Source organism: Emys orbicularis, chromosome 1 (genome assembly GCF_028017835.1).
Source record: "Emys orbicularis isolate rEmyOrb1 chromosome 1, rEmyOrb1.hap1, whole genome shotgun sequence".
Taxonomy (NCBI): domain Eukaryota; kingdom Metazoa; phylum Chordata; order Testudines; family Emydidae; genus Emys; species Emys orbicularis.
Genome location: NC_088683.1, coordinates 244,722,429 through 244,729,190, shown reverse-complemented (window position 1 = coordinate 244,729,190; position 6,762 = coordinate 244,722,429).

Here is a 6,762-nt window from a genome sequence, read left to right as displayed (position 1 = left end):
CTATCCTCGTATGCTAGGTGCTTATGCAAATTTTAAAATTATACAATCCCAAACCAACAAGATTACCCTGTCCCAAAGCAACCTCTTTCCACATCTCAAAACCAAGTTGTGATAAGCAGTCTCTACGCAGGGGAAGACTGAAATAGCAGATGTATTCTTTGGTCTTCCTATCATCCTTGGAGCTTATAAACTTCTGCAGGAATTCTCCTCTCCAGCTCCTCCTCATCCATGTTCTGAACTTCTTGAAATGGAACAGGAGTACTTGTGGCACCTTAGAGACTAACAAATTTATTAGAGCATAAGCTTTCGTGGGCTACAACCCACTTCTTCGGATGCATAAGTGGGTTGTAGCCCATGAAAGCTTATGCTCTAATAAATTTGTTAGTCTCTAAGGTGCCACAAGGACTCCTGTTCTTTTTGTGGATACAGACTAACACGGCTGCTACTCTGAAACTTGAAATGGAGATGCCAAAAGCCAGCACATACGGAGAAAAGCTTTTCAAGTGGCCTTGCACGTCATGTATACCTACAGCCTTTTACATCATGAATGATAAATAATGAAAAAAATTATTTTTGTTACTCTTTGTTCAGCAAATAGCGGTGTTTTTTATTTCCTGTCTCTAACTGGATCTGGTTCAATTCTAACTTTAAAAGTGTATTGACATTGTGTGTATTGTCACTGTTGATGGGAATCTTTCTCCCCTTACTCTTATCCCAGACCTCTTACCTTTTCTAGGTCTTTTCATGTTGCTTCTCTGGTTTAAAAAAAATTGCACTGTTGAAGTGAACTGTCAACTCTTCTCTCTTCCTCCCACAAGGCAAGGGAGCACCTTTGAATAATACTTCTGAGTTCCATCGTCTCAGGGAGAAAATAATTGTCTCCTGAGCTTTGGTCTTCCGCCCACTGGGCCCACCCTTTTCACATTGCTTCATAAATTATTTATATCGATAGCCAAAAGCCAGATTACTTAAATTCTGATTCCAAAGCAGAAATGACAGAGGCTATACATAAAAAGTGTTGTAAAGTGGACTGATTATATTGATGGGATGCATTAAAATATATTTATTTCCACGGTGAAAGGAGTTTCTCAGTTTCTGTGGCTTCTGTTAAATTTATCAGACACATTTACGTATACAATGCTCTTAATCTGTTGAAGATAAATTTTGAGAACTATTAGCCATTCCAAGTATGGAGGATTGATATGTGTAGGCACCACTATCTTTAGTAGGTGTTACCCACATAAATCCCCCAAACATCCAACAAAAGAATAGAACCATTTTTGATACAACCAAAAAATGTTTTTTCTTAAATCCTAAATATCCGTGTATAAAAAGCAAAATGTCTAAAGAAGATAGCTGTTGTACTAATTATCCAGGATACTGTATGTGTAAATAAAGCCTATTCATTAGTCACCTGAAACTAATATGAATAAGAATGTCATATACACTCTGACAAGTGATGCTTCCTAATAATCATTTTGGTTTATACTGACTGTATATGTATTTTTCTGAAGTAACTAGCACTGACAGTGAAAGCACTGGATTTTGTTAAAATAATGGAAGCTGGAAGCTTTACTTTTCCTTTTTTATTTTAAAATAAGAAGCTTTTTTATTACAAGAAAGATTTAAAGAAAATAAATACAGGGACCTCAAACTGCAATGCACTGAAAGTTGAAATGTACCACTCTCACTTTCTTACTTAAACATAGGACATTGTAATACTTTCTATACTGTCCTTAGAGAGTGTAATCTACAGAGCTGCTGAAGTTTATTATTGAAACAAATTTATATCTAATTATACTTAACTTCCTGCCTTCAAGGAGCTTAGTCTTTGTAATTAACTCTTTGGGGCCAGGGAATATGGGGTTTAAGTGCTACAGAACATGTTAGTGCATGTAGCATTTGCACTAATAATGTTAGGAGCTCCAGAACTCTTAGTGCCAACGTATTTCATACAGCAGTGTTGAAACTGAAAGATTGCAAAGGGTGAAAATTAGGAAATGGAAAGTCCAGAATACTTTTCAAAGTTGGGGGAAATGTTTTTAAAGAATTATAAGTTTTTATTTTTTCTGTTCAGATGGTTTGCACTTTGCAGGGGAAAAAATGTTATACAGAAGGGATAATCTTGAGCTATTTTTTAAATGAGGGAACTCTTTTTTTTTTTTTTCTTTTTTCTTTGTGTGTGTTTAAATTAATTTTAATGGAATGTGGAAAATATGGATGGGAACAAATATACAGTGTCAGAGGTTTGGTTACTTAAATACTACTGCAATATAGTTACTACAGGTGAAATGAAAATGGACTATTTTAGCTTCCGAATAATATGTATATAGATTTGTTAATGGCTTACAAGTTTAGCTTATATCTTTGCTTTTTAAAAATAGATATAGGCATGTTGTATTTGCCTTGTGTAAATTATAAAAGGCTATTTATTAAGGTTTCTGATAACTAACCTATTTATTAATCTATAACATTTTAAAATAAATGATTTATTTCTAGCTCAATGCTTGTTTGTGACTTTTTCCTGCTCTGCTTTTTATCATAAAGAAAATACTCTGTGTTTCACGCAGGCTTAGCCACCACAGGACCTATTCCTGATGCATGAACCAAAATTATTTTGTTTGCTCATCCACAAAACTTGGAGTCCTGCCTTGAATAGTGGTAGATGTTCTGTTCCCATGTACATATATAGAAGAAGAGTCATGCAAATGATGACTGAATTAAGCACACAGTGACAACAAGGGGTCAAGGCTTTAATATGTTAATACCATAGCAGTTTGTTTACAGATGAACTGAGCATTTTTCTTAAGCTATAAATACCTGTCAGGGCTTGAAGTCCTTTGCAAACTCTATATCTCAAATATCATTACTTACTCTGTCCATACATTTCTATATTTTGGCTAGTTGTTTAGCAGAGTACACCTCTAACCCCATTGCTGAGTGATTCTCAGCAAGTGAGAGTAGAAACCACTTGGGAAATTATGCAGGCTGCCCATCAAATTCTGCCTTCAGTTGGACCCAGTGCTATAGTGACATTGTCAACGTTTTGAGAGTCGCCATTATGCTATCATGTCTGACGGTGTAGGCTAACAAAAGTGTGAGTATCAAGTGTGTCTTTCTGAGTGCAAGATTTATGAGCAGGAATGATTAATGTTGTGTTAGCTTCTTTACTTGTGTTGAAGGGGTTATGCCATTGCTACTGCAAATCAGAGTTGGATTAATTTTAAAAAGGAAAAAGGTGTCTGTCAAAGATGGTATTTTGTGGGTAGTGAATAACAATTAGTGTCAATACTCTCAACTGTGCACCCAGGCTCTATTTTATATTCAAAGATGGCAGTGATAATTCAAATGTGATCAGATGTAAAGTCTAAAAATTTATACAGGCTGACACTTCTCTTCCCACATGCATGATCACTGAACCTTTTGAATAGGAAATAAGATGGAGGGTATGTACTTTAGGGATGTTGATATTAGGAAAATTTAGACCTGTAATTCTCCACTGAAGCAGCTCCACCAGTGCTCCAGTAGTGGAAGCTTTAATATAGAAATGGAGAGCACATATTTTATGTAGCACTGTGTTAAAACCAGCTGTGTCCTGTCTACATTACAGCTTTGCTTTCATGATTGCTATCACTGGCAGAGTTGCACTGGAGGCAAATTAGTTTAGACAAGTTCCTAGGATTTCTATCTACAAGGTTTAGAGGGGGACAGAGTTAACAAGCCCAAAAATTTGACAGTCAACTCCTCTTACCAAAAACATTCCAAAGTGAGAGCTACAACAATCTTAAAGTGGAGTTTCTGCTCTGGGTGAAACAATGGCATTTGTCGGTGCTAATATCTTTCACTTTCTGCTTGAGAATTTTGAGGCTGTCAACCTTAACAATGTCCCTTTAACTCTTTGCTGAATGGCACATTATGATATACAAATGGAAATAAAATGTCCATATTGACAGGAATAAAGTAGGATGTGAGTGTTCGCAAGAAGTTGAAATAATATAGAAGCAGCAAGATAATTTACTTTCTGTTCTGTTGATATTAGTGAAGATAACCAGTAATTTGGTAACATGTCAAATAACCTGGGTAAGACATACTATTATTGTCTTAGTGAACTCAGAAACCCAGATTCTTTGCTGTGCTCTGTTTACTAAGTGCAGTAGAGGGAGCCTCCCTGATTCCAGGTTCCATTTTTTTGCCAGCTACAGCCCTTATTGAATTTAGAATATTTTAGGAGATGTTTTAAAACGATTTCAGCTGGTAACAGTCACCCAAGAGACTAGGCACCACCTGGGGATATCTGCCCTCTCCCCACCACAGTACAATCCCTTCCTCAGGTTCTCTCGGAGTGGGAAGTATGGCTTATGAAACAGCTAATACGACTGTGTGCTTGGGACTCTCGGCTTAAGAAGAGTACCCAGCTCTAGAGATGTGAGCAGCTTCTACCTGCTTTGCACTGCCTGAACTGTGCAAAGGGACCACAATAGGCCAGAGAATCTAGCCCAGAATTCATAAGGATTTTTGCCCCAGTCCTGCAAAGGAGTCTGCCTCTGCAGACCTTCAATGTGAAATTCAATGAGACACTTGAATTACTTTGCTGACTGGGTCTAAATGAGAAGTTACACTGCAAAAATGCATTAGTTGGGTCACCATCATCCTAACATTCGGGATTCACTCCAATTGGCAGCTAGTATTTCTGAAACATGGTTGAAACGTTATGTAACGAAACCTGCTATGAATTATTCAGAGATACTGTACTTTGAACACTTCATGTTACAGAGCATAGTCTTGGGCTTTGAGATAATGATTGAATGATTCATGATGAAACGTGGGATAGGCTAAACTTTCATGTTTTTGTCTGAAACAAGGTTAAATTTTTTTTTGGACAGAGGCAGCAATCAAGATTACACGAACAAAAGGAGCAGCTAAAAACTCCTTGAAGAAATTACAATACTTGAAGTAATCTATTTAATATTTTACATGTATTTATTCATTGTTCCCTTTAATAATGTTCCTAGAGGTTTGTTAAAAGGCTGATTTTTTTTTTTTTTGGGCTTGTATTTTTTTGGGGTGTAGGAGGAAAAGGTTGCTATAATGGGCACCTCTAGAGCTGAAGTCTAGTCCTAAGTACTCTGTACGCATTTAATCAATCAGTCTTACATGATACCGATTTTACTATTGTATTAAACTATATTTAATTTTAAAAATATATAATATATTCAGTATTTCCAAAGGGCATGAGATAATGAACAGGAATTGCAAACCTTTGCTCAAATAATAGAAAATTTTAAATCATACATTTTTGAAGCTGGGGATGCAACTTCTGGTTTTGTACTTATTTCCCTATGTCTACCTAGTTTCTCTGCTGAGTTGATTGAGGGTCAAAGAAAGATGTGTCCAAGATTAGACTAGCTCAATCAGTTTTAGGATCCAACATGCTCCAAATTTCCTTCTTTAACACTTAACATCTGAGAAAGCTCAGTGTTTTAAGCATTTATACACATCTTTCATATTGCACCATTTTGCACAGTATATTTTATATTTTTGTTTAATCCATTTTAGCACTGGACAGAAGGCTATTGAGGCATGAAAGTACCCCTTTAAAACAAAGTTACACAAACTTCAGGCCTTTACATATTTGCTTACTTGGGCAATAGTTCTTACAAGCACATACATTTAATGTTATGATTTTTTACATCAGTTTTAATCTTGTATCCACAAGATAAAATGCAATGGGAAGTAAAATCCCTTGATCCTCAGTATGCTATAGAGACTGTCTGGTACAGGGAGGGGCCATTTTTGTTTAGTAATGTTAAGATTGAATTAAATGAGTAGTCACTTGGTGAGGAAATACAGTGAGCTGCCTCAGAGAGAAAACAAAGATTCTCTGTTATTTGAAAAATAAAAAAGCAAGCCAGATGCAACCATTTACGAAGAAGAGCAACAATGAGCCAAGTTGACCTATGAGAGAGGTTGGAAAGACAAGACTGGCAGCAAGGCACAGAAGCTAAACAGAATCTACCCCCATCTGAAAAGGTAACAATCATGCACTGTGCTTTCTCCATATCCACACTGTCACTTGTAGTTTTGGACTTAAACTGCAGGACAGCCTTTGAATGTGTAAGTTTTAGAGCATCTCAGGAGGAATATTGTAGTCTTGTCCAAAAAAACCCACCACCACCACCACCCCGGGTCCTAAGCCTATGAGCTGTTAAAGTTGGGTATATCACTCTTGTCAGGTTGAGAAAGAGGCTCAACTAGTCAGAGTATAAAATATACCCGAGACTTTAATCAAAAATAGTTCTTGTAGTGCATAAGGGAAAATATATTTTGACCAGAGGAAAGTATAAAGTAGTAAGGAAAAAAAGTGGGAAAAGGGAAGATAAGTTACAGAAAATATTTAACCTCCTATCTATCCATTATTTGAGAAGTAAAGGACAATGCAATTTATCCCATAGTATAACACATTTTTCCCTTAACGATTTAAAAGCTTTCATTGTTTCAGATTTTGTTAAATTTAAGAAAAGGGAGGCTGGGGCTGACAGAGATAACGACTTTGGGACTGTGCCTGGGTGGGAGAGGGTTTGGGGATAAATGGTTTGCCTATCTGCCTTGTTTAAACAAATAAAAACTAAGGTTGGCTCGGGAAAGCAGGTGCGAGCTGGTCAGGAAAGGAACAGCTAGCCTCAATACAATAACTGGCCTTCCCACCTTGTGCTCCTTTCTGTCCAGTTCATGATAGCACTAAATGGTTCGTGGAGGAGGCAA